Source organism: Petaurus breviceps, unplaced genomic scaffold, assembly GCF_028583685.1.
Source record: "Petaurus breviceps papuanus isolate PSGF00001 unplaced genomic scaffold, PetGlider_PUasm1.0 454, whole genome shotgun sequence".
In the NCBI taxonomy this organism is placed as follows: Eukaryota; Metazoa; Chordata; class Mammalia; order Diprotodontia; family Petauridae; genus Petaurus; species Petaurus breviceps.
In genome coordinates, this window is record NW_027186342.1 from 1,334,892 (window position 1) to 1,349,999 (window position 15,108).

The following is a 15,108-nucleotide window of genomic DNA, read 5'->3' on the forward strand; positions in this document are numbered from 1 at the left end:
CCCCTACAGATGGAGGCTCCCCCACATCTGGCCCCAGGACTTCAGCACCCTGACCCCTACAGATAGAGGCTCCCCCACATCTGGCCCCAGGACTTCAGCACCCTGACCCCTGAGAACTGAGGCTCCCCCACATCTGGCCCCAGGACTTCGGCACCCCAACCCCTGATGCGCAGGAGCCACTCCCTCCCGGACGCCCCCACACACACCCCGGCCCGGGGTTTCAGCGTCCTGGCCTCTGACCCGGAGGCCGCGCCCCGGGGCCTGGGCAGCTGCCCCGGCTCCCTCACTCTCTGAGCAGGGACCCCAGCACCAACTGCAGCTTCATCCTGGCCCAGACCGCAGGGGCCCGGTCCAGAGCCAGGGGTGCCGAGTACCCGCCCACCAGCCCCACAGGCAGCCCGCCCCCTGGTCCCCGCCTACCCCAGCAGCCCCGTCCTCCTCCTCCATGGGCCTGCCAGACCCTCACCGCCGATGGACTACAGGCCTCCACCACCGACATCCGGGTCCCCACCCTTCCTACCGGGCCGGGCACCCGCCCCGCCCCTAGTCTGCTCACCTCAGCCAATCAGCGAGGCCATGCTGACAGGCGCCAGAAGCGACCAATCTAAGAGTTAGAGAGTAAAGGGCGGGAGGCGAAGGCGGGGTCTTGAGCCAGAGCTCTCGCCGCCGAGGCTGAGGGGGGGGGGGGGGGGGGGGGCGGCTGGGGCTTTGTCACGTGATGCGGGGCTGCTGGGGGCCGGTGTGAGGTGACGTCACAGCCCAGGTTATCTGGCCGGCCCTCGTGGCTGAGCTGGAGGAGGTGGCAGGGGCGGGGTCGGGGCGGCCCAATCCCCCCCCACCCCCCCCTTGTAAGGCCTTTTTTTTAACCCCCCCCCCACGCCCACCCCGCCTATTCCCGCCCTGGCCGGCTGTGAGTCGCATCCTCGAGGGTTGTGTAGGCCGGAAGCCCTCCCGACTTCAGCCCTGGGCTCCAGCGCCGACCCGGAGACTTTAAACAAGGCATCCCTCCCTGGGCATCCTCGGGAGCCAAAAGGAAGGACTGAAATTTTCTTTTCCTCGTTTTCAGACCTGTCCTACTCGCTATGACCCTATTTGGGGTTTTCTTGGCCAGGATACCGGAGTGGGCTTACGTTTCCTTCTCCATATCATTTTACAGATGAGGAAACTGAGGCAGACAGCGTTAGTAGGTGACCTGCCCAGGGTCACAGAGTTAGTAAGTGTCTGAGGCCAGATTTGAACTCAAAAAGATGAGGCTTCCTGACTCACTGCCCGGTAATTATCATCTTCTTGATAAATTTATCGTTAATCACGTGAATAATTAACGATAAGGTGCTGGGTTTAGTTTTGTGGGAAGAGCCGAGTTCCGTCCCACGTGAGACCCGGACCAGCAACCTCTCTAGGACTGAGGGTAGAGCAGCACTGCTAAAATTGTCCTAGGAGGTCCGGTCTTCCGTCTACGAACAGAAGCACAATCTGCTCCCTAACCCAGCTTCTGGGAGGAGGATCAAATGCAGGGCACCCCCACATAGATGTCAGCATAGTCAGCATCCTCCCTTACAAGGCACAGCACCCCCCAAAATCTTAGTGCTTTAGCTTAAACTTAGTATTCTCTCAAACCACATGGCCAGGTAGATGTTGTATGTATTATCTACATTTTATTTCATTAGCATGAATGAGATTTCACAGGAAGACATGGCAGACACATAGGAAATCTCATTAATTTAATTAGATTCTTCTTATTAATATGGAAAATAGTCCCCAATAGCTAATGAAAGCCATGTGAAATTGTCTTGGCTTAAATTTACGCCAATTAAATAAAATGTTGAAAATTTCATTCACTTCTTGAAAATATGCATACTTAATGAGATTTCTTATGTATCCAGACTTTAGGGACACCCTGTAGAGGGGGTAAAGCCCAGGGAGGTTAAGCAGTTGGCCAGTGTTCATGGTTAAAGGCAGAAGGGGAAGGGAATAAGCATTTAAATAGTACCAGGCACTATGCACTTCACAGACATCTCATTTGAACCCACCTGTCTCCAAGTCCAGCGTTTTACATCACTCTTTCCACATCATGGCCTTTTAACTTTAACATTCTGTGATTCTCTTCTAATTCCTCCCCCTGCTCCTTGTGGTGCTCAAAGAATCACAGAATGGGAAGAGGAAAAAAAAATCTGTTATTTTTTTATACCTACTATATTACACCTCTGTACTGTTATTTTGGTCATTAGTATTTTTTATTCTTCAGTGATTGTGGTGTTCCATGATTCATAAGCAATCAATGGGAGACTATTGGTGTTAAAGAAAAAAAACATAGGTTTTCCTAATATTGATTCTGGAGAATATATTTCCCTCCTGTTAGTAGAAAGGTCAGAGAAGAATGTTGCAGGGATTTTTCAGACACAGTTAGTTATTGATTGTTTCCACTTAACTATTTTTCTTTGTTTAAAAAAAAGAGTTCAGTTCCAGGGTTGTATAGGGAAGTAATGGAGACCTGGAAGACAATGTTCTGTAAAAACAATAGGCATCAATAAAACTATTTTAAAGGTAGATTTTCATGTCAAGGATATGCTGCAGTGTGTTGAAAGCTTTGCAATTTTTCCGTATGCTGCCAATCTACTCTTCCTTCTGCTCAATTCAGGAAGACAATGATCCGTAAAAACAATAGGCATCAATAAAACTATTTTAAAGGTAGATTTTCATGTCAAGGATATGCTGCAGTGTGTTGAAAGCTTTGCAATTTTTCCGTATGCTGCCAATCTACTCTTCCTTCTGCTCAATTCAGGAAAATGTGTCTATATATTTATTAATGACTCAATAGGATACCCTTATAACATGTAACAATATGGGCAAGATTTAGTCTTCATCCACTTGTTTTTTCTTGTGTGAATTATTAGGCCAATCAATCTCTCTCCCTCTCCATATACACACATATATGTATATGTGTGTATACACACACACAATCTATTTGTTTTTAGTTTTCAACTTTCACTTCCATAGGATTTTGAGTTTTACATCTCTCTCCCTCCTCCCCCCTCCCCAAGATGGTGTGCAGTCTGATATAGGCTCTACTTATACATTCATATTAAACATATTTTCACATTAGTCATGATGTAAAAAAGAATTAGACCAATGGGAGAAACCACGAGAAGAAAGAAACAAAACAAAAGGTGAGCAAAGAGCATGCTTCCATTCTGCATTCAGACTCCAGAGTTCTTTCTCTGGAGGTGGATAGCATTCTTCATCATGAGTCTTTTGGAGTTAGACCAGTATCTCTTGAGTAGCTGTGGATCTCATTGAGAAGAGTCTCTAGAATTTGATTTGCACTTAGCACATTAGCAAGTAGGACTATGACATTTATACAGAGCACCCCTTGCATTGGACTTCTTTCATGATAATAGTAAATATTTAGCAAGTATATGTCTCCTGCTTTATACCTTACTTGATTTTTTAAAAATAAGCTTTAATGGGCAGCTAGGTGGCCAGCCCCAGAGTCAGGGGGATCCTAGTTCGGGTTCCGGCCTCAGACACTTAACACCCTTACAAAAAAACTAAAAATTAGCCGTGTAACCTTGGGCAAGTTACTTAACCCCAATTGCCCTCCAAAAGGCAATAATTAATAATAATAATAAACTTTATTACTGTCTTTTGCTATGTATATATATAACTGAAATAATCAGTTATTTCAGGTTATGACCCTCCCCTACTAAGCCATTGTGCTCTTCCTAGTTAAAAAGAAAAAACCATTAAGCAAACCCTATTGACACAGTGTAAGCAACATTCCACTCCTATAGTTCTACCCCACATACCCCACAAGAACTTAAAGGGCTTCTTAAAAGAAAAAAAAAATTTCATCTTGGGCATCTACTTATGTTGGGGGGGAGGGGAGGCTCAGCCTTGAGCTTAGTGTTTCAAAACAGCTGGAGATCATGAGCTCAGTAGCAGCATCACTGTTCCCTTAACTTTTCTGTTGGGAGTGTCTTAATAATCTCTTCTTGAGGCCATAATTATCATTATAATTACTCAGAATTCAACTTTCTTTTTGTGTTCTTTTCATTTACATTATTTTAGTTACTGGCTCTGCTTCATTCTGCATCAGTTCATAAGTTTCGTCCATTTTTCTCTGAATTATATACTTCATTTGTTCCTAATTAATACTATCCTCACATTTATATACCACAATTGGAATAGCTCCTCAATTATAAGACATAAAATTATAGATTTTAGGCCTAGGAGGGATCTCAGAGGCCATTTAGTCCAGTCTCCTCATTTAAATGTAAGGATGAGGGTCTCTATTGAATCACTCAGTTAGAGATATGAACAAAGTGTGAACAAGGCCTAGTGATCTCTATTTATTCAATGACCCCAACCTACTTTAGTGCTTTTACCAGGTGAGAACACCCCCTACTGAATCAGTCAATCAAAGGCATTAGGCTAGGTTTTACAAGTCCTTGAAAGCTATTGGAAGAAGTTGAGTATTGGCCACATGGGAAGAGTTGTGTTGGTTGAAGAAACTCAGCTATATCCTGTGTATCATCAATAAAATGGCAAGCCAGTTTAGAACACCGAGCCTCTGGCAGGCTAGAAGTTAAAGCAATTCCAACCAAGCTCCTGAATTTCTTGGGGGAAGGAAAATAGAGCCTTTGTCTCCTGCTTTCTTATGGCCCTCTCCCTCCCCTCCTGACCCTTGACTATCTTGTGAACTTTGGAGGATTGAAGGATTTGTACACAAACTAAACAAACTAAGGAAAACAGCTTCAGGACTCTAAACAGAGATCAGTGGAAAGCCACACCATACCAAAGGGAAACTTTTTGACGACTCCAACCAAGTGACTTCCAGGGGTTATGAGTTACCCTTTTTAGAATGTTCTCTAAACTTGAACCAACTACTTTCCCCTGTTCTGTTTGGATTTGGATGTTTTGTACCAACTATTCTTACTCCATCACCTTAATAAAAAGTCTTTTCTAAAAGCTGGTTTAGTCTGGCTGACTGACTGATATGAATTAATAAACACTGGGGGAACACAATGGTAGGAGCTCATGAGCATTAGAAAGATACTACCCCCCAACCCCTCAGGGTTACCCCTAGAATTCCAAGGGGATACATAGCAGCCACCATCTGGGGATCCAGCCTGCCATTTCAAGTAGGATTTGAGAGTGGGCCTAACTCATGTGCTGTATCCAGATGATGAAACCAAGGCATAGGAAGGTTTAAGCTTGCTCACAGTCACATGGGTAGTAAGGGTCTGAGGCAGTGTTAAGAACCCAGGTCTCACTAGCCCCAAACCCACTACACTGTGCTAACTGCCTAGCTGATAGATACCCACGTTATTTCCAGCTTTTATGCCACCACAAAAATACTACTATGAATATTTTAGTAGAAATCAAATATTTCTTTCCATCTCTGACTTTCTTGGGCTAAATGCCAAGTAGTGGAATTATTGGGTCAAATGGCATGAACATTTTACATTTTAGTCACTTTCTTACATAATTTTGACATTCATTTTATATTTATGGAGTAATGATGAGACAATTATTGAACAATTATCTATGTATTGCAACTATCAAATATCCAATATCGTTTTAACATGTACACAGGAGAAATTTTGTTGAGGGAGAACTATAATATATGCTAGACAGATACATTTTTGGTAATCAACAAACATAAGATCTTTTCTCTCTGTACCTTTTAGTCAGTTGGGTAACTGTAAAGATGTGATCTGCTTCAGAAAAATTATCTAGGTAATCTATCTGTTTACTTCTCATAGTTTCAGTAAGGATCACCTTAATATGTGTGTAAAAATGAGAAAGTAGGCGAGTGTCAGTGGTTGCTAATGTTTTCTTTGTAACCTAATGCTTCAAGGTCTCACCAATATGCTTGCTTCCAAGATTATCAGTTGAGAATCAGTTAATCAGCCCAGCCTTAACTACCTTTTATTTTTATTATTTTTTTGCTTTAAATTTTTTTTATTTTGACATTTACCTTTAATAAGATTTTTAGTTCCAAATTTTTTCTCCCTCCCCCTTCCCCTCCCTTCTCCCCTTGACAGCAAGAACTATGTATGTACAATCATATTAAACATATTTCCACATTAGTCAAGTTGTGAAAAAAAATCAGAACAAAAGGGAAAAAAAACACAAGAAAGTAAAAAGGAAAGAGAGAAAAGTCTGCTTCGATCTGCATTCAGACTCCATAGTTCTTTCTTTGGATGTGGATTGCATGTTTCATGAGTCTTTTGGAATTGTCTCAGATTATTATATTGCTGAAAAAAGCTAAGTCTATCAAAGTTGGTAATCGCACAGTGTTCTATAATCAAATTAAAAATAAATCAAAGAAATCAATACTAATTGATTTCCTTTTCAAAGATAAGAAGACCAAAATCCTTCAGACCCTTTAAAGTTTCTAAGATCTTCCTATAGCCAAAGTTGGGGGACAGGAGGGAATGGGAATAGGGAGGGAAGGATGCTCAAGATAAAAGCTTAGGCCTCTCTTTCCCTCCCAGGAGATCCCTTCCCAAGAGACTGTAATGGTAATAGAATTTAAAGATCCCCTTGGGTTGACTTGGTTTTCCCATCAAGTGTTAAAACCCAGAGCTTGTGAATCCCACTTGCGGGATGGACTTGTTGATGTGAAGAGAGGGGATTGAACTGGAAGAATCTGGTGCCATGGACAGAGATAGCTGAGAGAGGCCAGAAGAACTTTTGGGAAAAGCATTGTGGAGGCACAGAGAGGAAGAGAATTGCTGGCGGCCAGAGTTGCTGAGAGAGAGTGAGAGAACTGCCAGCCAAAGCCACCCGGATTGCTGAGGGCCAGTTGGAGCTGCCCAGGACTTTTGAGAACTGCCACCTGGGGTTGCCAAGAAATGAGGAGGCATGACTGTGGTGCCGGTATTTTTTCTGTCTGTTTTGATATTACTTTGCCAGATTCATCTGCTGGTGAAGGAGAGTGCTGTTGTTACAGAGGTCCTGGAACCTTGCTGTTGGTTCAGAAGCCCTGAAGGAGGATTTTCTTGTTGTATGTTTACAGAAATCCTGGAGGAGGGTCTTGCTGATGTTTTCTGGAGTCCTGAAACTCTTCTGCAGGCAGAGACCGAATTGATGAGGTTACTGGCAATGTACATTGTGGCTTTGTTAAGCTTTGTCTTCCCAAGAACAGAGATTGCTGAGAACTTACCTCAGGTCAAGATGAAGGAAAGACCTGTCCTTGGGTATTGAATGCTGTGATGATATCATAACCTTGTTGTGGCTTAGGGGTAGATGGCCTTTATGCTCTCCACTGCCACTTTGAGAATGTGCTTGGTGGTAGCTGATGATAATTGTAATTCAGTTGTGATCCAGGGGTGGGGTACTTTGATTTTTGTGCTTTGTGACTGACAAAAAGAATGTGCTTGTTTATGATTGGAAACTAATCTCCAGTTGAATAGAGAAAAGACTTTGTGATTGACTAAATGAATATACTTCCAGAGGTGGAGTACTTGAACCTTAGTACTTTGTGACTGAATTGACAATTTACTAAATTATTGAGTTACACATGGAGAATGCTGTATTTTGATTTTCTGTGAATGTCTTTGCCTTAATCTATCGCTGAATGAATGGAGTTTGCTGTGCTCATAAACCAAACCTGGAAGTTGCTTGTGCTTGGCATTACAGAGACCCAGGAGGTTTCCAATTCTGGCTGAATGTCTTTATATTGGACCCAAAGGGTTTTAAGAAATCTCTTAGCTACTTCCTGTCTGCTCAATTCATTTTATGCAATAGCTTTCAAAGACTTTTCACACTATGATTAATTGATTGAGATATATTCTCACCTCCCTAAGGTAACTAGGCTAAAATGGGGTGAGGTAGTTTCAACTCCACCTTTACACATTTAAAAGTGAAATGAATTGGTTTCCCAATTAGGAGACTTAGGAGGCTTAGGTTGCTCTGGTTTGGTGACCCAAACAGTTTACCCTTCCTGCCTCACCTGATACATCAGGCATAAAGGCATCAGATAGTAGGCTGAGGTCTTTCCAAAGTATGGAAAAATTGCCAAAGTTGTTGTAAATTACAGAACAAACTCAAAAGTTTGGACCTTATCACATTTGAGGACATAGGTGATGCTAAAGGTAGTCATGATGGCAAAGTTTCTCAGTGGGCAGAAGGCTGATATGATAACTATTGAGACCCATAGGTACCAACCAACATGCTTCATCCACTGACTGAGGTCTGTTTGGTTTTTATCTGTGGAGGCAGACTGGGACTCTCTAGAGGAGGTGGATAGAAATTAAGATTATAGGGGAAAGGACAAATTTGAGTTTAGAAGTAGGGGATATAAAGATTTCAGAGATTATCACAGCAATAGCAGGAGAGAGTAACTACAAAGGCAGCTCTGGCAGTTATACTACATAGAAAAATCCTTTTCCAATCAAGCCCATTCTTCCGATGGCGGTATCTACAAGCATTTCCAGAATTTTTGTGAATAGTTATTATACAGTCTACTTGTATTCACTTTTTTACTCTTGTCAAGGCTGGCAGTTTTTGACATGAGACAGCCAAATTAGACTCTTAAGAAAGCTTTTGTCTATTCTGGAGTGGTTTTTTTTTCTTTTTGGAGGGCAATTGGGGTTAAGTGAGTTGCCCAAACACAGCTAGTTTTTGTGTTAAGTGTCTGAGGCTGCATTTGAATTCAGGTCTTCCTGACCCCAGGGCTGGAGCTCTATTCACTGTGCCACCTAAACCCCCTCTGGAGTGTTTTTTTAAAGCATTTTTGAAAGCATTTCAGATTTTATGTTTTCTTTTCTTCATTAGCCCAGGTGTGATTTGTTTAATTTTGTTTTTTTAAACAAGAACATTTATGTGATGCACCCCCTAATTCAGTTTTCTTTGAGGCAGAAAAAGACCTTTAATTACATGTGCCCTGGAAGCTGTGGAGGCTTGACTTTTTAAGGTTATTACTTCCAACTTTTTGTATGATTACATTAGTGTAACAAAGGGAGAAAGCATCCTGAGAGTGTGAGGAGAAGCAGATAGCATTGATATACCTAAAGAGAATAGTTAAATTATTAATAGTTAAATATCTAGACAGATACACTGAATATCACCATTGGCTCAATGGGTCTTTTGTATAAGACACTCCTCATTGGTGGAGACTAATTGTTCCATACTTTCCCACTTACTTGAGAGTAGTAGAGAGATCCAACTCTGCCCTCAAGCAAGTGAGGAACATTGAGTAATTAATATTAACCAATGATCAGTGTCTCATGCAATTTGCCTTTTAAGACAAGGGTTATATGTATTATTATTCGGAAATAGACTTGCGAACTTTTTATAAAAGAGACTCTTGAAAAATATTTATTTATATTGTCCTTAAAAAAAAAAGATATTGATAATATATTTGAATGGTTAAGGAATTCTTTTTTTTTCTTTTTTGTTTTTTGGAGGGGGGAAGGTAGGGCAATTGGGGTTAAGTGACTTGCCCAAGGTCACACGGCTAAGTTTCCATGTTAAGTTGTCTGAAGCCAAATTGGAGCTCAGGTCCTCCTGACTCCATGGCCGGTGCTCTATTCACTGAGCTACCTAGCCGCCCCTAAGGAATTCTTAAATATAGTTTTCTTTGGTTTTCTGAAACCAATTAAAAGATTCTGAAATGGAGAAAATAAAAGAAAAAAAAAAGGAAGGAAAAGGACCCTAGCAAGGTGGGGAGCTAAGCTAGCAGGAGCAAGTAGGACCAAGAATATCAGAAAGTCCAAGGAAAGGAGAAAAAAGGGCCAGACAGTCACCTTCCTAATAATACAATCCAAGTTTTTGTTTGTTGTTTTGTTTGTTTGCTGACAAAGATATCTTCATTCTGTTTGGCTCAAATTCCACAACCAAGCCCAGCATTGGCCGGGTGGCAAGGACAGTGCTCCAATTTGTTTCTGGCATCTCTGTTTGACTTGTTCCATCTCTTTTTGCTCAATATGAGGAGGAACCCAGCTATATTCCATGCTTTACCCAACCTGTGAAACTTCCCTTCTCCAATCCTCTTTGGCCCTTGAAGCAAGGTCCATCAACCAACAAGATTCTATATTTTGTGTAGCCCCTGCAGAGTGTTCAGGTATCGAATCTGGTATCAAACCTAATAAAAACAAGGTCCTGGGAACCAGGGCATCTCAGACCACGAGGAAGGTCTGAAGTCCACTTCATTAAACAGGGCCAGGTCCCTTTAATAAAATGCTATTGGCCTGGAGCTTTGCTTTAGTTTCTCTTTTTGTAGTTTGGGTGTTATTATCCCCACATACTTGGCAACCCACCTCCTTTGACTCTCCTACCTGCTATGGACCCAAAAGTTAGCTTATGCTGGAGGAATTTTCATTGTTGGCTCCCCAACAATTCAATCCAGGCCACAATTCCCCTTAATGTTCACACCTGAATTCTCCAAACCTGACTCCAAGCTGCAGATTGGCAAGTCTTGATTTAGTTCCAAATTCTTTTCCTTTAAGTAAGATCCCTGATTAAGTTTAAAAGGGACAGTTGAAATTTATGATTGATTTGAGTGTATAAATTCCAGAGTGCTTAAAAGTATCTCATGGCCATAATCTTACTTTTTGAGACATAGACTGGTTTTTTCTTCCCAGTTTTTCTTTACTTTCTTCATTTTGCTAAAAGGAACTCTGTGCAGCAAAGTCATCAGGGAGAATGTTTCTTCCTTTTTTTCTAGCCAGCTAGCTAAAAAACTTTCTTTTTTGGCAGAGTTGAAATAGATTAATTACTTTTCCTTTTAAGCCTCTACTGGTAAGTAAAACTGGATATTTAGAAGTTTTTCTTTGAGAAATTGACATCAATCTTGTTGAAGTATAATTGGCTCTAAACTAAAGGTAGTTTGTAAGCTTGGTCTCTGGATCTCTTCAGTACAGATAAGTACTACATGAAGGGGAGAGGGCAACCTTGCTGGCAGACTGGAGGAGCAGGGCACCATGATTCCAGTTACAGAAAGCAAGGGCTGGTAGTGAAACCCTGTAACCCTTTAATAGGAGAAAAGGTCCTTAGTAGCTTTCATGGTGCCAGCACTGATTACAGCAACACCAAGGCTCTCTTGAGCAGCTCTCAGTGATGGTGGCTTTCAAGCCAGGATGATCAGTCTGAATACCATGAATAGCCATAAATGACCAGGAGGGTGCCACCAGTTAGGACCCCTTTGGGGGTCTCATAGTTTCATGAACCTTGACACCAAGTCTTCGGCTACATCCCCAGAAGCCTCTCATAAAGGCTGGAGGGATTGAATGCATGATTCCTCAGGACAGACTCCTATTTCCCAAACCCTAAGGATGTAGGGAACACTTTAGCTTTACATAAGAGTTTCCAGAGACCAGCCACCTGGTTCTAGTCACCTTTAGGCTCTAGCTAACCAATCTTAAAGCCTTAGAGGTTTGACCCTAACATTAAAAATTGAGAGCATTGGAGAAATTTGCCAGAACAGAGCCCTAAAACATTTGAGTATTAGCTGTAGGAAAGAATTTCCATATAGGCAGAACTCAGTCAGATAGAAAGACTGACCCCTACAATCCATAATAGTAGGAGTGGCATCTTTAACACTTTTGGTGGGTAACTTCTCAGATGGAATAAGCCAAAAATAGGTACATTGGGAAACTACTCCTGTTTGGGGATGCCCCCAGAAGAGATGGGGTCAAGCATAAGCAGCATTCCTTTTTCAAATTTAATTAATTAGTTTTACCCCAGTTACATGTAAAACCCATTTTTAACATTCATTTATAAAACCACAAGAAAATCTTCATCAGATCTAGGTGTATCTTTCCTCCAATTAGAGAGGTCTGATGGTCTAAAGCAATGATGCTTTTTAATATAGACAAGCCTTCCTCCTGCTGCTTGGTGCGTTTTATAAGAGGAAAATTAGCAGCAGGCTATTCTGTTCCATGGATTTTATTAAGCGGAGGGGTGTTTCAGAAAGCAGAAGCAGGAGGGGCAGAGGAAAAAGAAGGAAGATAAAGGTCTGGTAAAGTTCAATAGATAGATGAGGGCTGGCTATCTTTAGACAGAGCTTTCCAGATAATTCATCTGCTCTACACTTGTTTTGGGAGATTGCTCAATAAGATTCTGTAACTCTTTTAAGAGCAGAATACTTAAACTTTGGCCAGGGCTATTCCCCTAAAACCTTTGTAGTTTCATACCAAACCTTACACAGCTTAATAGCTCTTTCCCCAGTCATTCCCTATTGGAGAGGGAGTCTACTCTTCTCCCAGGCTGTTCAAAGCCTATGTGATGGAGAGCCTGTAGGAATGTTTATGCTTTACTTTTTTTTACTTTATTTTTTCTTGAGGTTTTTTTTGTCTATGTTTTCTTTCACAACATGACGATTATGGATATGTTTTGCATGACTACACATGTATAACTTACATTGAACTGCTGAGAGTGGAGGGCAAGGGAGAGAATTTGGAACTCAAAGTTTCAATTTAAAGCTATCTTTCATGGCTATAACCCAGCATGGGGTGATGATCTCATAGAGACCCTGTTATCTCCAGGAGAAAGAGCAGGTGTTATTGAAGTAGCAAACAGACAAATTGTGGGTCTTGGAGATCAAGGGACCAGGCCACTATAAGAGCCTAATTGACATCCTAACCAGCCTATACAGTTTGCCCAGGTACAATAGGCTAAAGATGCTCAACGTAGGGGTATGGAACTTTTTGCAGAGAGACAAGATAATTTCAGTAAATTTCAGAAGCTCATTCAGGAAAAAAGGTGAGAATTGCATGAGATTCTGTGATATATTATGTGAATGGAAAGTGTGTTATACTAATTAATGCAGCCTTTGTCAATTAATCATTGCCTAAAATCAAGGACTACTTTGTCAAGTATTGCCCAGGTTGGCATGAGAAACCCATGGAGGCTCTCAGGTTACTAGAACCCAAGGGCGAGACCTAAATTGGCCTCAGAGGCAAGATTATGCTCTGCCAAGAGAAAACAGATTCAGGCAGCCTTTAAATCAAATTGAAGTGACCAATGGGCATGGAAATGTTCAGGAAGAAAATTACAGAGAGTATGAACAACCTCTGTGCATGAAGGTGTGGAGGAAAGGCAGCTAACAGCGTTATTTCCAATATCCTTGTCTGTGTTGTCCCTGCCTCTGCCCATCCCCTAATTGGAGAACTAAGCATAACTCTGAAAATGACAGGCATCCATCCCATTGCCTTACTCATAGTGGAGCCACTCCCTCAATTTTTATTAAAAAAAAAGAACAAGCTCTGGCTGTATTATTACTCAGTCTATAAAAATAGTAGGAACAGAAGGGAATGCCATGGAGGTTCCCCTCTTATCCTCACAAGAGGTGACAGTAGGCTCCCTGTCTGTTTTGCATTCCTTTTTATGAGTTTATGAATCCACCTACTAACCTCTTGGGAAGAGATATCCTGTTTTAATTTAATACCCCTATTTCACATCTCCCATATAATATTTTAATTCTACAATTGCCAGATAATCTGACCTCTGTTTCCATTATTGACTGATTTGCTTAGTGATTTTCTCCCACCCCCACCCAGATTCTGAAACTGACCAGTCATGAGTTGTAAGGTCTCATTAGTAACCTCCCAAGGATTTTAAAAGGCCCATGGGTGGGCAGAGCCAAGACGTCGCAGTAAAAGCAAGAACTTGCTTGAGCTCTTCACCCAAAATTCTAAAAAGTCCATGATCTGACTGCACAAAGAAAGCTGATTCACAAAACATTTTCATATTGGTAACCAGAAATTTTTCTATCAGTTAAGGTATGGTCTATTTCATTTTTAAGGATATCGTTCAGGATTCTTATTCTCTAGCACCTTCTAATTCTTTTCTTGAAGAATGCATCTGAGAGAGAATTCTGGGAAGATGGTGGAATAAGGCAAGAAATTACCTGGCTCTCCTAAATTCCCCCACAAACAATATAAAATAATGCCTCAGCATGAACTTTCAGCAGTAGAAATAATTTAAAGTCGGAGTAAAGCAATTGTCTGCTTAAGACAGCTTCAGAGGAGGTTAGGAAAGACCTGACCTCCTGGGTGGTGGTTTGGCTTGCCTATAGTGCAAATACCTCTAGGCAGTACTGCTGAATCAACAAATGAACAAACCCTAGGGGCAGTTATGTAGGCTGCAACCTCAGCATCAAGAACTTGTGCCTCACAGAAAGTGTGGGGGTTGGAGAGCTGATCAGGGAATACTGCAGGGCCCTCAGCTGGCTCTGGGCACTAGGCCCAGGGACACTGACTCGATACTCTGTCAGACTATGGATATGGGTGAGGAGGAGCAAGCACACACAGATAAATACAGTTGTAGAGGCTGGGGACCCTGCTGGCTGTGGCTTCTCATAGAGTCCCTGGTTTTCATTCTACAGAAGAGGAGTGAACTAAAGCTTGCAACTGCAAAAGTGACCAGAGAAAACAAGAACGTTTGCAGTGACAGTGTTACAGGGGACCCTGGTCATGGCTCAGGAGCATAGAAGAATACCTGAAGTCAGGTGCCCAGATAGATTTCAGAAAACAACAGCACAAAAAACCTGAAGCCTGAGACATTATCTCCCACACCTCAGGACTACAGCCTGACTTTAACACAAAGTTAATGGACAAGAAATAATTTGCTTAACAAAAATGAGTAAGCAAAAGAAAAAAAAACCCAACCATAGATAGCTACTATGGTGATAGGGGAGATTTGGGTTCAAACTCAGAAGAAGATAGTGAAATTAAAACAGCTACTTCTAATTCAAAGAGAAAAGCAAAATGGTCACAATTCCAGAAAGAGTTTTTGGAAGAGCTTAAAAAGATTTTAAAATGAAATAAGAGAGGTTGAGGAAAATTATCAAAATAAAAAAAAAGAGTAATGTAAGAAAATTATGAAAAGAAAGCTAAACAATTGGGAAAAAAAATTATGGAAGAAAATAACTCAGGGCAGAGTCAAGATGGCGGAGTAGAAATAGGACTTCCATGGGGCTCCAGCTTCCACCTCCTCCAATTCATGTAGAAGGTGACTCTGAACAAACTTTGGAGCTACAGAACCTACAAAATGACACAGAGAAGCTAACCTCCCACTGAGAACATCCCAGCAGGGGGCAGGAATTAGCCAGTGCAGTACTCTGGGAGCTGAGCAGGAGGTTTTAGCCTCAGGGAAGCC

The 15,108-nt window shown here is 41.7% G+C and overlaps 1 protein-coding gene across 4 annotated transcripts in view; it reads right to left on the reverse strand.

The window, feature by feature from the left end:
* SPRYD3 (SPRY domain containing 3) overlaps nucleotides 1–15,108 on the reverse strand; it is a 117,549-nt gene that overhangs the window by 16,724 nt on the left and 85,717 nt on the right. For 2 of the 4 annotated variants that reach the window (XM_069101184.1, XM_069101181.1), the window contains exon 2: nucleotides 421–518. The gene's annotated coding sequence lies outside the window, so the exon portion shown is untranslated. Of the gene's footprint in view, nucleotides 1–206; nucleotides 353–420; nucleotides 519–15,108 lie in introns of those variants that run through there. The other 2 variants (XM_069101182.1, XM_069101183.1) reach the window with 2 other exon arrangements.